The following is an 18,430-nucleotide window of genomic DNA, read 5'->3' on the forward strand; positions in this document are numbered from 1 at the left end:
CGGCTAAATCAATGGGAGCATTGCAACAGCCGACACAAAGAGGTTCCTTTCGTAGGTCCACCTATAGAGGAGGATCCAAAAATACAGGTACAAGCCAGCAACAAACCTCTTTTACACCTACATCACCCAGAGGTAATTCTAGAGGTAGTTACAGAGGTAACAACAACAAGGGTAGAGGTCGCGGAAACAACAACAACCGCAACTCTCCAACCCCAAAGCAGTGACTTCATACAGCTCCCCCCAGACCATATAACACCGGTCGGGGGACGCCTATCACAGTTCCTACCTGTCTGGGAAAACATCACATCAGACAGGTGGGTGAGACAAATTATCCAACATGGTTATTGCCTGGAACTCACATCTACCCCACCAAACATCCCCCCCAAACAGCGTCCAATGAAACAAGATCACCTGACACTGTTAAAACAGGAAGTACTATCCCTGCTAGGAAAGCATGCCATAGAGAAGGTTCCACAGCACCAACAAGGAACAGGAGTATACTCCCTATACTTCCTAATTCCCAAAAAGGATGGGTCTCTAAGACCGATACTGGACCTAAGACCTCTCAACGCATACATAAATTCGGAACATTTCCACATGGTCACGCTCCAACAGGTACTTCCTTTACTGAAGAAAGGGGACTTTCTTTCTACACTGGATCTAAAAGACGCTTACTTTCATATCCCGATTCACAAAGCCCACAGGAAATACCTCAGGTTTGTGGTAGAAGGACAACATTATCAGTTCAAAGTCCTTCCGTTTGGTGTCACAACGGCACCAAGGGTGTTCACAAAATGCCTGGCAGTGGTGGCAGCTCACCTAAGAAGACAACAAATACATGTCTTCCCATACTTGGACGACTGGCTAATAAAGGCCAAGTCACAAGAGGAATGTCTTCAAAACACACAAAAGACAATTCAGCTACTACACCAGCTAGGGTTCACGGTGAACTACACAAAGTCACACCTACAACCAAGCAAGGTTCAACAATATCTGGGGGCTACTATAGACACAGAAAAAGCCAAAGTATACCCCAATCCAGTCAGGATCCAAACAATGCTTACAATCATTCAAAGATTCCAGCCACAACACTCACTACCAGCAAGAGTGTTCATGCAGCTATTAGGGATGATGTCATCCTGCATACTGCTAATACCATATGCCAAACTACAAATGCGTCCGCTACAAGAATGCTTAGCGACACAGTGGAATCAGGCTCAAGGACAGATTACAGATCTGGTGTTGGTAGACGACCGCACACACCGCTCTCTGAAGTGGTGGAACACAACAAACATTGCCAAGGGGCGGTCGTTCCTAGAACCAATTCCATAGGTGACAATAACAGCGGACGCATCGCTCACAGGATGGGGAGCACATATGGAGAAATACACAGTACAAGGAAGGTGGAGTGTGCAGGAAAAAAGACTGCACATCAATTACCTAGAACTACTAGCGGTGTTTCTCGCATTGAAAGCCTTCCAAATACATGTTACCAACAAAGCAGTCCTGATCAGAACAGACAACATGACAGCAATGTATTATATTCAAAAACAGGGGGGGACGCACTCTCTCCAACTATCCAGACTAGCACAGGAAATCTGGAGATGGGCCATTCCTCAAAACATCTATCTGTTAGCCGAACACCTACCAGGAGTCCAAAACCAGATAGCAGACATCTTAAGCAGACAGTCGGAACAAATACACGAATGGGAACTGCACCAACAAATACTGCAGCCATTCTTCCAAAGATGGGGACAGCCAGAGATAGACCTCTTTGCCACTCATCAGAACGCAAAATGCCAAAGCTTCGCGTCCAGGTACCCGCACCACCTGTCGGAGGGCAATGCGTTATGGATAAATTGGTCCAACAAATTTGCATACGCTTTTCCCCCTCTCCCACTAATCCCATTAGTGGTCAGAAAACTACAACAACACTCAATGACCATGATACTAGTAGCACCCACGTGGGCAAGACAACCGTGGTTCACCACGCTCCTGCAACTCTCACAAGTGCCACATCAAAAGCTACAAATTCTACCCATGCACCTTACACAGAACCATGGAGGAATAATGCACCCAGATCCCACACAATTGAACCTAGCGATCTGGCTCCTGAAATCCTAGAATTTGGGTACTTAGATCTACCCCCAAATTGCATGGAGATAATTAAACAAGCGAGACGTCCCACCACCAGAGCATGCTATGCAGCTAAGTGGAAGAGGTTTGCTATACACTGTACTAATAACAATATCAACCCTCTGGACGTATCAACAAAGGAGATTATTTGCTACTTATTACACTTACAGCAATGTAATCTAGCGTACACATCTATCAGGGTACACCTAGCAGCTATAGCAGCGTACCTACAAAACAGGCAGCACATATCATTGTTCAGAGTACCAGCGATAAAAGCCTTCATGGAAGGCCTTAAAAGAGTAATTCCACCAAGATTACCACCTTCCCCAGTCTGGAACCTCAACGTAGTACTCACCAGACTAATGGGGCCACCTTTCGAACCTATGCATAGGTGCGAAATACAATTCCTTACATGGAAGGTGGCTTTCCTTATAGCCATTACCTCACTCAGGAGAGTAAGTGAATTACAGGCATTGACAATACAAGAACCATTCCTACAGTTACACCAGAATAAAGTGGTTCTTAGAACAAACCCAAAGTTCTTGCCTAAAGTAATTTCAGCATTTCACATCAACCAGCCAGTGGAACTACCAGTCTTCTTTCCAAAGCCACAGACGGTAGCAGAAAGGGCTCTACATACACTAGATGTCAAAAGAGCCATTTTGTACTACATAGAAAGAACACAAAACTTCAGGAAAACGAAACAACTATTTGTAGCATTTTCCCCAACACATAAGGGCAATCCTATCTCTAAAGCGGGCATCGCTAGATGGATTGTAAGATGTATACAAATATGTTACATTAAAGCAAAGAGAACATTAACTGTTCCTCCTAGAGCTCATTCTACACGGAAGCTAGGAGCATCTATGGCATTCTTAGGGAACATACCCCTAGATGACATATGTAGAGCAGCAACTTTGGTCTACACCACATACATTCACAAAGCACTACTGTGTTGATGTACAGGCTGCACAACAAGCCAGAGTGGCCCAAGCTGTATTAAAAACTCTATTTCAAACAGTTGCGACAGACACTGGTGACCACCGCTAGGGAGGTAACTGCTGTACAATCTATTCATAAATGTACCATCTGCAGCCCATATGCCTCGAACAGAATATGCTACTTACCAGTCTGCATCTGTTCTTGGCATAGAGGGCTGCAGAGTGGTACATGCCCTCCCTGCCTCCCCGGAAACCTGTGTCTGTCCCAACATTATCTTATTTAGATACACTTACATGGGCATATCTTTATGTATTATACTACACTACTCCATCTAACCCTACTATGGCAAAACAATCTAAGGATGGAGCCGATGCCCATGCGCACTAACACCAAGAGGAGGAGTCATCTATGACGACAAAGACTTCTCCAGAAGAAAAACAAGTGCAATCATCCGAGCCCAACACCAGATGGCGATCTATTCATAAATGTACCACTCTGCAGCCCTCTATGCCAAGAACAGATGCATACTGGTAAGTAGCATATTCCTTTTTTTTTCATTTTGCATGTCTGCCAAGAGTCTCTAAGAAATCTGATCCCATTAGCCACCCTTGGCTTTTTGTGTGGCATTAGGTTTCGTTTTGAGCCTTGTAGTTTTACTTTCAGCACTTAGTATGGGTTCAAAAGTCTGAGCATGGTTAAAAAAAAAAAAGAGTTGGCGATTGTGTTACAGGTGAGGTGGTGCTTCTTGAACTGCTGGTTTCACCTGCAAAGCCAAAAGTAAACTCTGCTCACATAGTTTGTGATGATTCACTCTGTCATTTACGTCACGCTCATTAGAAACAAGTACTGACAATGCACTTCCTTCCTTAACACAAAGAGTGTCGGCTGCAGGAGCGGCACCGGGGCTTTCTCACGCGGACCAGGTACGTGCTAGGTAGCTCACACACTTGAATACTAGCAAGAGGATTTAAAGTGTTATTGTAGGACCGCCATAAGCCGACATAAGCATACAAGCACCCTGACACCCCTACAGACGCGTATGGAATTATCATTAAGGCTCCCTGTTTTCCGCTTTTACTGATTTTTACAGAAACTTACAGACCGAATACCATGTCTTTTTCTCTCTGTATATATTTTTAAATGTGTATAAAAATGGAAATTGGATTCTTTTTAAATGATTCTAAATGCTGTCTGTCATGACTACCTGGCCAATAGCTGTGCGGATTGACAGGTAAGGGGTTATAAAATGAAAGGAATTCAAGTAAAGAGGCTTAAACAGCAGTAGATATGCACAACCTTTATACTAAAATGTTTTATATATGTGCATGATTTATCATATGTGGGTGTTCATATCATTGACACCTATCCGCATGAATGCACATTTATTGGGTACATACATTTGGAAATATACTAGTTTCAACTTCATTTATTCACAAAACCCAATATAAATATGGATAAATACAGATAACATTATAAAAAATAAATATGGATAAATACAGATGGAAATGTCAAATAAATACCATAAAGCAGCTGAGAGCCCACATTATCATACTGTCAAGATGATGAGCCGTCATCTGCTGATATGGGAAGCGCCAGAGAGTGTTGTTGTCCTCTGGCTGGTCAGTCTACTGAATTTAGGATTCTTTGATGGGGATGTGCCCTGTATGTTGACACATATGTCCTTCCTTTTTTAAACTGTCTCCCTACCTCAAGTTTATAAACGGGGGTATCGTGCACCAGACCCTGCTTGCATGCCGACAATGCAAACATCCTCCCCCAGTCAAAAGATCTGGGTTAAATCCATCATTCTTTTGCCCACTACGCCACCCCAGTTTGGACCCAGCCATATGCAAATCAGTCTTGACCCTGTGCCCCATGGGAACAGTCCAGACCGAACTGGCAGGACAGGTCATCCCTGGACTGGAAACAAGCATCCTGGGACCGGTTAAAACGATGGATTTAGACCCAGATCTCTGTACTGGGGTGAATGTATGACATTGTTCTGCATTTTGTACATCAATAGTTCTTTTTGCACCTGCATATTCCAGGCGCCTTCATTTGGGTTATAGGTTTTGGTATCGCACATTAAATATTTTGTAACTGCCCCTAGTACCTAGAGTACGTAATGCAAGGGCACTCCTTATACCTTCTTTGCTTCCTTTCTTCATTAGAAAGGGGCAACAGCAGTGGAGACACCCCTTCTTCATAGAACAGGTACATTTTGGGAGCCGCAGTGCAAGCTTCCCTCCCTCATACAAATGGGTACAGCTCAGGCAGTTGCCTCTCACAGGACAGATTTATGTTGGGTATCAGTGCAATTGTAATGCAGTAATGAAAGCTTTGCTTCTTGAAGACAAGTGCAGCATGGCAGTCGCTAAACAAGGACCCTTCCTCGCGTAAGGCGGCCGCAGTGCAAGCTTCCTGCGGCTGAAGAAGGCAGACCAGAGCCAGCTTTCATCCCTTACAGAAGACCTAACATTAAAGCATTGCTAGTTTCTAGGTTACAGACAGATCTCTGAAGTGGGGGCTTAATCCAGTGAGGCGAGCCCGCGAGCAGATGAAAAAGCGAATATATGAGTGATGGCACCGCTCATCTGGGTGATATGCCCTGTCGCCATGCGCGCTGTCGCTCTCTTTCACGCCACTGGTTTCCACTTGTGTTGTTGTCAGTGATGTTTGTACTGCTGTCACTCTGAGTCCTGCTGCCACTGCTGTAACTCTGGTTGTCATACAGCTTGCATTCTTCCCGCCGTCACATCCTGCGGATTCCACTGCCGCCATTCGCATACAGATTTCTCAATGAGTCTTAGGCGCTACAGGGTATATCCATATATCGGCCTTCCCTACTTCCCTGATGCGATAGTGGCCCCAGAGACAGGCTAGTGCCTGACACAGCCATTGAAAGAGAAAATAAAGAAGCATTGGCAAAGCCTGTAGCTCTAACCCTTAATAATCCACATTTGTAAAGCGCGATCAATCACCCGTTAGGGTCTCTAGGCGCTGGGGGCCGTCGGGAAGATTAAACAAGCAATTGCCCATAGTCACATGGTGCTGGGCAAATCTGCCGCCGGAGCCGGGGATCGAACTGTGATCCTGGGGCTTATTGGCTTTGCCAATGGTATTAGCAAATTGTTACTGTATATACATTGCATATTTTATGTGGGTAAAGACTTGGAATTTGGTAATATTTGTAAACTATCTTTACTTTAGTGCAATTTTGTATTGTAGTTGACTTTACTAAGTATGGGCAAAGTTTTAAAAGACAGAGCTTTTGGGTTTTCCAAAGCTGATGTAGTACATGTGAGCTAAATGGCATGTAGGTGCCTGGGTGAGTTTAGGTTGTGGGAGGGTGTTTGTCATGGGGCACAGTGGGGAGCTCTGGAGCAGAGGCTGAAGGCAGGGTTAGACAGTAGGCCGTGACTGCGCTCAGATTACAAGCTGGACCAATCCTTGGCCCCGCCATTATGCACAGTGATGATCACATATTTACCGTTTGTAATGACCATATCTGATTATTTACAGCAAAATCATTGTTATTCATTTATATCAAGCTGCTAACAAGTTCTTACAAAGCCAATAGGTCTGGCTTGTTTTATGCATGTGTTTATTGTTGTGGGACATGTTTGGGTGCAGTAGGAGGAACTCAAAAAGAGGCAGCCAAAAGCTAGTCAGACAGAATGATGTGTAAAGCGCAGGATTACAATTCAGAGGTTTTAAGCCATTCCCTTAATTACTTAGGTTGCCGTTCGGAGGCTTTGGCGGCGATGTAGGAGAATGCATGGCCACCGCTGTCGGTGTGATGTATGTGGGGAACATGTGCGAGGGAGAGTGAAGTGTAGCGCAGGTGTCTTGAGGGAAGATGGAAGTTCAGCCGGTGGGTGGTATACGAAGGTCCTTGTTTGTGGAGGGCTCTGTAGGCGTGGGCGAGCGTCTTGAACTGGGATTTTTTCTGGACAGGGAGCCAGTGCAGGTTTCTGAGGTGAGGAGAGATGTGGGTACGCTTGCGGAGGTTTATGTTTATGTTTTGGCAATTTGTATAGCGCGCAAATACCCTGGGGTGTCTCGCCGCTTTTGGATTTGAACCCAGACAGAAAAAAACGCAGAAGCAGGTGGTTATTGGTTGAAAAGCCAGGTTTTTAATTGTTTCCTGAAGGTGATGAGTGTGGGACTGGTTTTGATGAGGAGAGGGAGGGAATTCCAAAGTCTGGCTGTGGAGACTAGGAAGCGCCGGTCTCCCCAAGAAACTTTCTTGGTCCGTTGGACAGGTAGTAGATGAGCTGTGGAGGAGTGTAGTGGTCTGATGGGTGTGAGGTCCAGGATGAGCCTGGCTGCTGTGTTCTCTATTGTCTGAAGTCTTCTGAGGAGTTTGGTGGAGATACCAGTGTAGAGTGCGTTGCCGTAGTCAAGGCCGCTGGTGATGAGGGTTTGTGCGACGATATTTCTGGTGTTTACTGGGATCGATCTGAAAGTATAAGATTAAACAAAAGAATAATACAATAGGTACTGGTGATGGTCGCAAGGAAGATAACACAAAAAGCATTAGTAATACAAACAATCAACAGCACCAATATCCCCCCCATTAACGCCCTCCGGTCATCGCCCCATATAAATAAGCGACCATCTGGTTTGCGTACAGTGTAAACTCAGAGAGTTCTGAGGACCCACGTAAGGGGGCCCCTACATGCACCCAAGGGACCACCCTGCTCCCCATCATACTTCAGCCAGTGTCCTCTCTCGGGCCAGCCAGTCCCGCTGTGGCTGTCAGGCCAGAGGGTCATGTCAGCACCCGGTGTGTGGGTCTATCCTTTACACATCACCAAATTGGGTCGTACTTTATCAAAATGGAGTCTCGCGTCTCGCATCACGCACCGTATCGGTCAAACTTTCCATGGCATATAGGTCCCAAATCTTATCCCACCAAAGAATCATGGTGGGGCCCCTGGCCCCTTCCACCAGTAGGCAACCAGTAATCTAGCAGCAAGGAAGCAGCGTGTGACTAATGCGACTGAAGGAGGGTTAAGCGGCTAGAGGCACTCCTCGTCTAGCGCCCCCAAGCAAACCTTAAGGGGGTTGGGGGTTTAGCGTAATATCCAAGACCGCCAAGATTTGGTGGAACACCTGTTTCCAAGAATCATCCACCACAGTACACTCCCACCACATATGAAGATACGTGCCGCGAGCTCCACAACCTCGCCAACAGGCATCTCCTAAACCCGCTGTGTGTGACAATCGGGCAGGAGTAAGAGACCAGCGTAGGAGTCATTTATATATGCTTTCTTTATATTGGGTACAAATGGAAGTTTTGGCCGTTCTCTGCCATATAGAACCCTCTTCCATGCCCATGTACCGTGACCACTGTGCAATGTAGGTACCTTAGTGATGTCGAAAGGAGTTTCCAGTGTCCTGTGTGCTGGTTCTGATGACTTAGTGGACTCGTGTCCACTGTAGAGGGCTGTGTTTGACTTAATGGTCAAAGGTTCAAAACCCAGTGTGCCTTTCATTCTTCTGAGGACAATAAAACGAGTACCAATGAGCTTGGTAACAATAAACATATTATTCTGCGCAAAGATGTCCTTCTGGGTGAACTTACGATTTACAAATACATGTTATGTATTAAACGCGCGAGATCGCTTTCATCCTTTCGCCCCTCCCCCGTGACATCCTCCATTAGACGTGTCCCCCACGTCCCACCCTGAATGGTATGTTAATTTCTGGGCCTGTGTACAAGCTGTGTTACCCAGTGCAGTGGGGAGAGAAATTGATACAAATCTTTGAGGGCGAGGTCCGCGCCCCCATGCCATTGCTTTCCACCAGTGGTCCAGCGTGGTCAGGGCAGAGTATAGCAGGCTTGATGGAGGCCTCTTTAACCCCTTCGCTGCGGCGGCAATTCCGCCGCAGCGCTAGGGGGTTGGGGGGGCCGAGCGGCGCTCGCATGCTCGTGACGGAGCCGCTCCGTCACGAGCCGCGGTTGAGCTGTGCTCATGACGGAGCGGTTCCGTCATGGCCCCGCCCGCTCAATGGAACGCTCAGCGCAGGCGCGGAATCCGCGCCGCGCAGGCGTGCCGATCGGGCCATGACGGAACCGCTCCGTCATGAGCACAGCTCAGCCGATGCTCATGACGGAGCGGCTCCGTCATCAGCATGCAAGGTGTTAAGCCTGTCCACGCTCCCACGCAGTGGTTAATGGTCAGCCTGGCTGGATGGAGATGTGCTTGGATGTGTTTGCTGGACATTGGACAGCAGCTGAGTCTGAAATGCCACCAGCAGAGAGAGCTTTAAAGGGCAATAGTCTCTGTTGAGAAGTGCGGTGCGTCTCCTGAGAAAAAAGTGGGGTCTCAAAACACAAAATCCCTTTGCATTTTCCCTAGACTTCTTTAGGCAGGGCCACAGCAAAAACTGCTGAACGGAATTACACCAAATTTGGCAGGAAGCCAGATACACAGATTTTGCTTTTTGTCATTTGGTGTTAATCCATTCAGTAGTTTTTGAGAATTTAAGGCAAAAAATATTTGTACAGCTGGACGGTTGGGTCCGCAAGAGGGTTGATAGACTCGTGCTGGAACGCCAGTTTAACAAGCATTTGCAATTCAATAGGTCTCGCATTTATGAGAGTTTAAGGTATTGGCATTGTAATTGACAATGCCTTTTATTTATATGTTTTGATAATTAACACATAAATAAAAGGCATTGTCATGTACAATGCCAGTAGTTCAAACTCTTTTAAATGCGAGACCTATGAAGGAAAGCGGCCGGCATTGTCCTGAGCGAGCCCGTGTCCTGTCTGGCCAGGTAGGGGCCCTACCTAGCCGAGGAGGGGCCCTTTTTTGTCATACCTGCCCCAGGCTGGCACCCTGTCACGGGTTCTGCAGGGATGAGCCCGTGCCCTGTCTGGTCGAGAAGGGCCTCTGTCTGGCCAAGTAGGGGCGCTGCCTAGCTGGGGAGGGCGAACAAAGCGATAGCAAAGCGGATGATGGATGGATGGGGTGAGTGTTTGATTTGCTCAAACGCTCCGTCCATCATCTCCTTGTGTTTGCTTTGTTCTCCCTAAGTTGGCAGGGTATGCCCAGACGTCGGTCCCTTGCTCACTTTGCCACTGGATTCAAGCTAGCCTGGCTGATGATGGCTGTAATGCCAGAAAACGGTCCCAGGATGCTGGTTTCCGGTCCAGGGAAGGCATGGCTTGGCAGTTCGGGCTGGACTGTTCCCATGAGGCACAGGGTCAGACTGATTTACATATGGCCATGTCTGAACTGGGGTGGTGGACTGAGCTAAAGAATGATGATGGATTAAACCCAGATCAGTTGACTGGGGGTGAGTGCTTGCAATGTTCAACACTCCGTCCATCATCCCCTTTGGTTTAGCTGGGGAGGGGCCCTGTCTGTCATACTTGGCCTAAGCTGAGACCCTGCCACGGCTTCTCCAGGGCTGAGCCCGTGCCCTGCATGGCCGATTAGGGGCATTATCTGCCATACCTGCCCCAGGCTGGCAGTCTGTCCCGGCCTCCCCCCTCCTCTAGGGCTGAACCCGTGCCCTGCCGGGGAGGGGCCCTGCCTAGCAGGGGAGGGGCCCGGTCTGTCTCGGGTGGGGCTCTGCTGTCATACCTGCCCCAGGCCGGCCCCTGTCACGGCTGGGATCAGCTGCACGTGTGATGCATGGATGGATAATGCTGGTTGAGCCCCGGGCTCTTGTTACAGATGCAGCAGAGCTGCGGCTTATCAGGGTGTGCGCCGGGATCCAGTGTGTGTCTGTGGCCGTCCACAACAGCTCCGCCCCGCTCACCTCACACAGGAGCTGGGCTGACGGCACCTGAGCCTGGGCGGGGCCTTCCAGGCACTGAGGTCTGTGGTGCGGCAGGGTGTGTGCAAGCCTCCAGCACACCCCAAATATTTACAGTAAAGCCAGCAAGAGTGCGCTGTGTACATACACACCAGGCGCAGCAGCTGTGGGGGCGCCCCTCCCTTTGACCCCTACCCCGGAAAACGTGTCAGTCGCAGGACAAGCTTCCGTCTGTGTTCCCTCACACACACTTGGGATGCTCGTGTGCACACTTGTCTTGCACAGTGAGTACAGCCTGGCAGCAGTTTTGTTTGCACACACAACAGACAGCACAAGCGTGGTGCAGCAGGAGGTGGGCTTCCCTTGTAAACCAGCAGTGCCTCTGTGGCAGCAGCAGTGCAAGCTTCCCTCACACACTTGGGATGCTCGTGTGCACACTTGTCTTGCACAGTGAGTACAGCCCGGCAGCAGTTTTGTTTGCACACACAACAGACAGCACAAGCGTGGTGCAGCAGGAGGTGGGCTTCCCTTGTAAACCAGCAGTGCCTCTGTGGCAGCAGCAGTGCAAGCTTCCCTCACACACTTGGGATGCTCGTGTGCACACTTGTCTCGCGCGGTGAGTACATTGCAGCAGTTTTGTTTGCACACACAACAGACAGCACAAGCATGTTCCAGCAGGCGAGGGGCTTCCCTTGTAAACCAGCAGTGCCTCTGTGGCAGCAGCAGTGCAAGCTTCCCTCACACACTTGGGATGCTCGTGTGCACACTTGTCTTGCACAGTGAGTACAGCCTGGCAGCAGTTTTGTTTGCACACACAACAGACAGCACAAGCATGTTGCAGCAGGAGGTGGGCTTCCCTTGTAAACCAGCAGTGCCTCTGTGGCAGCAGCAGTGCAAGCTTCCCTCACACACATCATCGGATGCTCGTGTACACACTTGTCTTGCACAGTGAGTACAGCCTGGCAGCAGTTTTGTTTGCACACACAACAGACAGCACAAGCATGGTGCAGCAGGAGGTGGGCTTCCCTTGTAAACCAGCAGTGCCTCTGTGGCAGCAGCAGTGCAAGCTTCCCTCACACACTTGGGATGCTCGTGTGCACACTTGTCTCGCGCAATGCGTACAGCCTGGCAGCAGTTTTGTTTGCACACACAACAGACAGCACAAGCATGTTCCAGCAGGCGAGGGGCTTCCCTTGTAAACCAGCAGTACCTCTGTGGCAGCAGCAGTGCAAGCTTCCCTCACACACTTGGGATGCTCGTGTGCACACTTGTCTTGCACAGTGAGTACAGCCTGGCAGCAGTTTTGTTTGCACACACAACAGACAGCACAAGCATGTTCCAGCAGGCGAGGGGCTTCCCTTGTAAACCAGCAGTACCTCTGTGGCAGCAGCAGTGCAAGCTTCCCTCACACACTTGGGATGCTCGTGTGCACACTTGTCTTGCACAGTGAGTACAGCCCGGCAGCAGTTTTGTTTGCACACACAACAGACAGCACAAGCATGGTGCAGCAGGTGTGGGCTTCCCTTGTAAACCAGCAGTGCCTCTGTGGCAGCAGCAGTGCAAGCTTCCCTCACACACTTGGGATGCTAGTGTGCACACTTGTCTTGCACAGTGAGTACAGCCTGGCAGCAGTTTTGTTTGCACACACAACAGACAGCACAAGCATGTTGCAGCAGGAGGTGGGCTTCCCTTGTAAACTAGCAGTGCCTCTGTGGCAGCAGCAATGCAAGCTTCCCTCACACACATCGTGGAATGCTCGTGTGTACACTTGTCTCGCACAGTGAGTACAGTGCAGCAGTTTTGTTTGCACACACAACAGACAGCACAAGCATGGTGCAGCAGGAGGTGGGCTTCCCTTGTAAACCAGCAGTGCCTCTGTGGCAGCAGCAGTGCAAGCTTCCCTCACACACTTGGGATGCTCGTGTGCACACTTGTCTTGAACAGTGAGTACAGCCTGGCAGCAGTTTTGTTTGCACACACAACAGACAGCACAAGCATGTTCCAGCAGGCGAGGGGCTTCCCTTGTAAACCAGCAGTACCTCTGTGGCAGCAGCAGTGCAAGCTTCCCTCACACACTTGGGATGCTCGTGTGCACACTTGTCTTGCACAGTGAGTACAGCCTGGCAGCAGTTTTGTTTGCACACACAACAGACAGCACAAGCATGGTGCAGCAGGAGGTGGGCTTCCCTTGTAAACCAGCAGTGCCTCTGTGGCAGCAGCAGTGCAAGCTTCCCTCACACACATCATGGGATGCTCGTGTGCACACTTGTCTCGCGCGGTGAGTACATTGCAGCAGTTTTGTTTGCACACACAACAGACAGCACAAGCATGTTCCAGCAGGCGAGGGGCTTCCCTTGTAAACTAGCAGTGCCTTTGTGGCAGCAGCAGTGCAAGCTTCCCTCACACACATCATGGGATGCTCGTGTACACACTTGTCTCGCGCAGTGAGTACAGCCTGGCAGCAGTTTTGTTTGCACACACAACAGACAGCACAAGCATGTTCCAGCAGGCGAGGGGCTTCCCTTGTAAACCAGCAGTACCTCTGTGGCAGCAGCAGTGCAAGCTTCCCTCACACACATCATGGGATGCTCGTGTGCACACTTGTCTCGCGCAATGCGTACAGCCCAGCAGCAGTTTTGTTTGCACACACAACAGACAGCACAAGCATGGTGCAGCAGGCGAGGGCCTTCCCTTGTAAACCAGCAGTGCCTCTGTGGCAGCAGCAGTGCAAGCTTCCCTCACACACTTGGGATGCTCGTGTGCACACTTGTCTCGCGCAGTGCGTACAGCCCGGCAGCAGTTTTGTTTGCACACACAACAGACAGCACAAGCATGTTGCAGCAGGAGGTGGGCTTCCCTTGTAAACTAGCAGTGCCTTTGTGGCAGCAGCAGTGCAAGCTTCCCTCACACACATCATGGGATGCTCGTGTGCACACTTGTCTCACGCAGTGAGTACAGTGCAGCAGTTTTGTTTGCACACACAACAGACAGCACAAGCATGTTCCAGCAGGCGAGGGGCTTCCCTTGTAAACCAGCAGTACCTCTGTGGCAGCAGCAGTGCAAGCTTCCCTCACACACTTGGGATGCTCGTGTGCACACTTGTCTTGCACAGTGAGTACAGCCTGGCAGCAGTTTTGTTTGCACACACAACAGACAGCACAAGCATGGTGCAGCAGGAGGTGGGCTTCCCTTGTAAACCAGCAGTGCCTCTGTGGCAGCAGCAGTGCAAGCTTCCCTCACACACATCATGGGATGCTCGTGTGCACACTTGTCTCGCGCGGTGAGTACATTGCAGCAGTTTTGTTTGCACACACAACAGACAGCACAAGCATGTTCCAGCAGGCGAGGGGCTTCCCTTGTAAACCAGCAGTACCTCTGTGGCAGCAGCAGTGCAAGATTCCCTCACACACATCATGGGATGCTCGTGTGCACACTTGTCTCGCGCAATGCGTACAGCCCAGCAGCAGTTTTGTTTGCACACACAACAGACAGCACAAGCATGGTGCAGCAGGAGGTGGGCTTCCCTTGTAAACTAGCAGTGCCTTTGTGGCAGCAGCAGTGCAAGCTTCCCTCACACACATCATGGGATGCTCGTGTGCACACTTGTCTCACGCAGTGAGTACAGTGCAGCAGTTTTGTTTGCACACACAACAGACAGCAGAAGCATGTTCCAGCAGGCGAGGGGCTTCCCTTGTAAACCAGCAGTACCTCTGTGGCAGCAGCAGTGCAAGCTTCCCTCACACACTTGGGATGCTCGTGTGCACACTTGTCTTGCACAGTGAGTACAGCCTGGCAGCAGTTTTGTTTGCACACACAACAGACAGCACAAGCATGTTCCAGCAGGCGAGGGGCTTCCCTTGTAAACCAGCAGTACCTCTGTGGCAGCAGCAGTGCAAGCTTCCCTCACACACTTGGGATGCTCGTGTGCACACTTGTCTTGCACAGTGAATACAGCCTGGCAGCAGTTTTGTTTGCACACACAACAGACAGCACAAGCATGGTGCAGCAGGAGGTGGGCTTCCCTTGTAAACCAGCAGTGCCTCTGTGGCAGCAGCAGTGCAAGCTTCCCTCACACACATGGTGACTTGGCCCTCTGGCCACCAGTCCTAGGAGTCTGGTGGCTCCCGGCTGTGCACCAACACCCTTGTACATCACGACCAAGGGTCATCAGTACATCAATGACCTATGACCCCAGGCACTGGAGTGTACCCGTGATGGAGAGATCTCTGTATTTTGTCCCCCGGCGATAGATCTGTTTGTGTACAGTCACTCCAAAGGGCTTTGTTACACTTTAGAAGTTGGGGTGAATTCAACAACCTGTGTCAGCAGTTAGGAGCACCCAAGGAGGACATTTAAAGAGAAAGCTTGAGAGTTTTTTATTTTCTCAGTATACAGCGTTGAAGTTGAGGAATTTTTTAGTGGAGAGAACTCAAAATAATATTATTTTTGGCTGAAAAAGATGAGTCTTTGAGTGAGGTACGTGGGGGATCGGGGGACGCAGCTCTACTCATTGTTGGCAAGTGGGTGAGCTAAACCTTGGCAGCTGATGTCACGTGATGTGTGACTGCTAGTAGCTCAACTTTCATCCTTCCAAGGTCAGCAAACTAAGTGCCATTAATTTGGGAATGGTGGCACCAATCCCGGTTCCAGGAATTTTCCTCTGGATGGACTAAGGGTATATTTGGGTGGGCCAATATGGGCCCAAAAGGTGTCAATTCTGGAGGTAGCCTACAAGCCCAAGATTTACATCATGTGCATCTATAGAGTCATTTAAGGGAAGGGGTAGATGCCTGTACACAACAGCCCCAACCCTTATTTCCAGCAGGCCAGGCTGCAACACAAGCTCCTGGATTCCAAGCAGATTGTATTAGTAGTTCAAGGTTAAGGAGGTCATTGTTACTACACCTAAGCCTTGACATATATCATTGGGAAGAGTGGCTACTAACTCCTTGCAATTTGCCCAACACCTATTTCTTTGCGTACTATGAACTTTGTGAGTGCTTATTTTCATGACATTCTTTTGCAGAATACTTAGATTGATATAAAAGATTAAAAAACAGCGACACATTGGGGGGAAAAAGAAAGCAGTATTGTTGACAACAAAGACCAATTTTTATGCCTGACAAGTGTAAAACCAGTAATTACAGTCAAGCAGGTAACCTTCTAGGGCCGCATTACACCAAGTGGCCGGTTACAGAAGGACCACAGATGCTTGTGCAGCCCCATCTGTAATACTGATAGCGCTGGCACACATGTATAGGTAGCACTATATCCAGAGGGCGTTCCCTCATTTGCATGCAAAATAATTTTGCCCCCTAGTCCGCCTTGTTATGGATGTGGGCGCAGAGGCAAACAGGCACACAACATGGGAAACAAAAGGAAGTATGACGTTACAACGCATGCTTTTACCATGCATGCTGTTACAACGCAGTTTTTACAACGCAAACCTTTACAACTCATAGCGCTTTGGGGTGCTGGATAGTGAATAGTTTAATTTACTATTCCAACTCCAGTCCCCGTGGACACTAGGGAAGGTGTTGGATTGTAAATTAAATCTATTCCCTATCCTAGAGCGCCCCCCAGCGCAATGCGTTGTAATGGTTTTCGTTGTAAAACCTGCGTTGTAACAGCACTGCGTTGTAAAAGTTTCGTTGTAAAGGATGTTTCCCGAAACAAAAGCAATCATCCAGACTAACAGAATACTCTAGCATGGTTTGGTTTTGTACCAGCCTGAACTGCAAGCTCCATGAAGTGCATTTGCTTCTCTCGGTCATGTCATGTCACGTCATGTTATGTTATGTTGGTTTGTAAAGCACACACTCACGCAGGAGGGTCCCCTGGCGCTGAGCAGGCGTGGGATTAGCCTAGCCTTCTAGGACCTGGAGTGGTTACATTAATAGCCAGATCTTCAGCTTCATGTGAAATTCAAGAAGTCGGGAGGAGGCTTGGATGTGTATCGGCACCTCATTTCATGCTTTAGGAGTGATGTAGGAGAAGGCTCAACCGCTGGATCTGGTTTTCCATATGCATGGGTGTGTGCAAACAGGAGTCTTGCCGAGCTGGTGTGTCTGGAAGGTTTGTTGAAGGCAAGATTGATTTTCTTAGGTATGCCTTTAAGGTTTGAGTGAGGAGTTTGAAATGTGCTCATTTGGGTATGGATAGCCAGTGCGGCTATTTGAGCTCAGGTGTGAGTGCCGTGGGAGGTTGGGGGTGATTCTGGCTGATGAGTTCTGGATGTTCTGAGGCCCTGATAAGATGCTTGCTTATCCCGGCGCAGAGCTTGTTCTTGTAGTCCAGGATGAAGAGTGTGGCTCATGATTTTTCACGTGTTGCCTGGGAGTCATTTGACAATCTTCCTCAGCATCTTCATTATGTGGAAGCATAAGGCAATGGTGGCGTTGACTTGGGCTGTGATGTTGAGTTCGCAGTCTAGGATGATCCGAAGGTCCTTGGCTTGGGTTATTTAGTTCTGAGGGAAGTCTAGATAATTTGTATCATAGTCACTGTGTGTACATCATCCCACAGTGCATAACCTGCAGTAGCCCTTTATTGAACTGAAATATGATCAGTCCATTGCGAGTAGATGGGGTCAGACAGAGTATCACCAGGGCCACTGAATTGATGCAGTAGGGGAGGACCAAATTATGCGGCAGAGTTGACTAAATTATGCAGCAAGAAAAGGCACATTATGTGGTGTAATGGGACACCATTTTGAGATAGTATTACTTCATTATTTTGTTGTTTGTTTACACTTGTTAACACTGTCTGGGACAAGGTTGCACCCTATCACTACAAGTTTAACACACACGTATAGCAATAAGCAACTGAAAGGTGAACCGTCAACCTTTGCAAAGTGTCTTCAACTGCGCTGCAGCATGTATTGTAGCATTTTTTGAAAGTTTTGATCCTTCTGTGCTAGAAACATTTTTCAAATCTGTAGATTATGCAGCAGATGACAGATTATGTGGCAAATGTCGCAAATCCATAATGTTTGGGGAAATGCCACAACCATAAAAGTGCATAATACTAGTGGTGCTGACTAGAACCTGGAAATATGCAATGTACTGAAACAAGATATATGAAATGCTCACATTTGTAACTCTGCCATTCTTTTAAGAAGAAATTCAGCCCAACACATCTTACTTGAGAGAACACATGTATTTACTTCACCACAACATCTGGCAGAAACCAGACAGACATGTTTAGTTCCTGATTCAAAAGGTAAACGTATACTTTTGTGTAAGTTGACTATTTTTTGGGTATTCAAAAAAAAAAAAAAAATAATTCATAAACGACACGTTTATTTTAACGAATAGTAATTCTGTGAATGTGGACACTGCATTTGCAGATAAAAAGTTAGGTCTGTCCTATCTTTGTATGTGCCCAACTCTCCACCATGACTGCGGCATCTCCTGAGTCGTACAATTACTGTCAGTAAAAATAACCCAGTAGTTCATGAAAACAATGAAAATAGTAAACTTAAACAAAAGTTTAAGTGTACCATCCTCTATTAGGCATTGTAATTCCACGTTAATTCTTGGGGGACATTTATGATTTCCTCACCCTTGTAAATGCT

General features: G+C 48.3%; 1 protein-coding gene across 3 annotated transcripts in view; it reads left to right on the plus strand.

The window, feature by feature from the left end:
- LOC144773580 (uncharacterized) overlaps window positions 1–18,430 on the plus strand; it is a 363,968-nt gene that overhangs the window by 207,577 nt on the left and 137,961 nt on the right. Inside the window, exon 1 of one of the 3 annotated variants that reach the window (XM_078658705.1) lies at window positions 3,957–4,001. The exons of the other annotated variants lie outside the window; for them this stretch is intronic. The gene's annotated coding sequence lies outside the window, so the exon portion shown is untranslated. Of the gene's footprint in view, window positions 1–3,956; window positions 4,002–18,430 lie in introns of those variants that run through there. 3 annotated transcript variants of the gene reach the window in all.

This window comes from Lissotriton helveticus, chromosome 8, assembly GCF_964261635.1.
Source record: "Lissotriton helveticus chromosome 8, aLisHel1.1, whole genome shotgun sequence".
NCBI classification, from domain to species: Eukaryota; Metazoa; Chordata; class Amphibia; order Caudata; family Salamandridae; genus Lissotriton; species Lissotriton helveticus.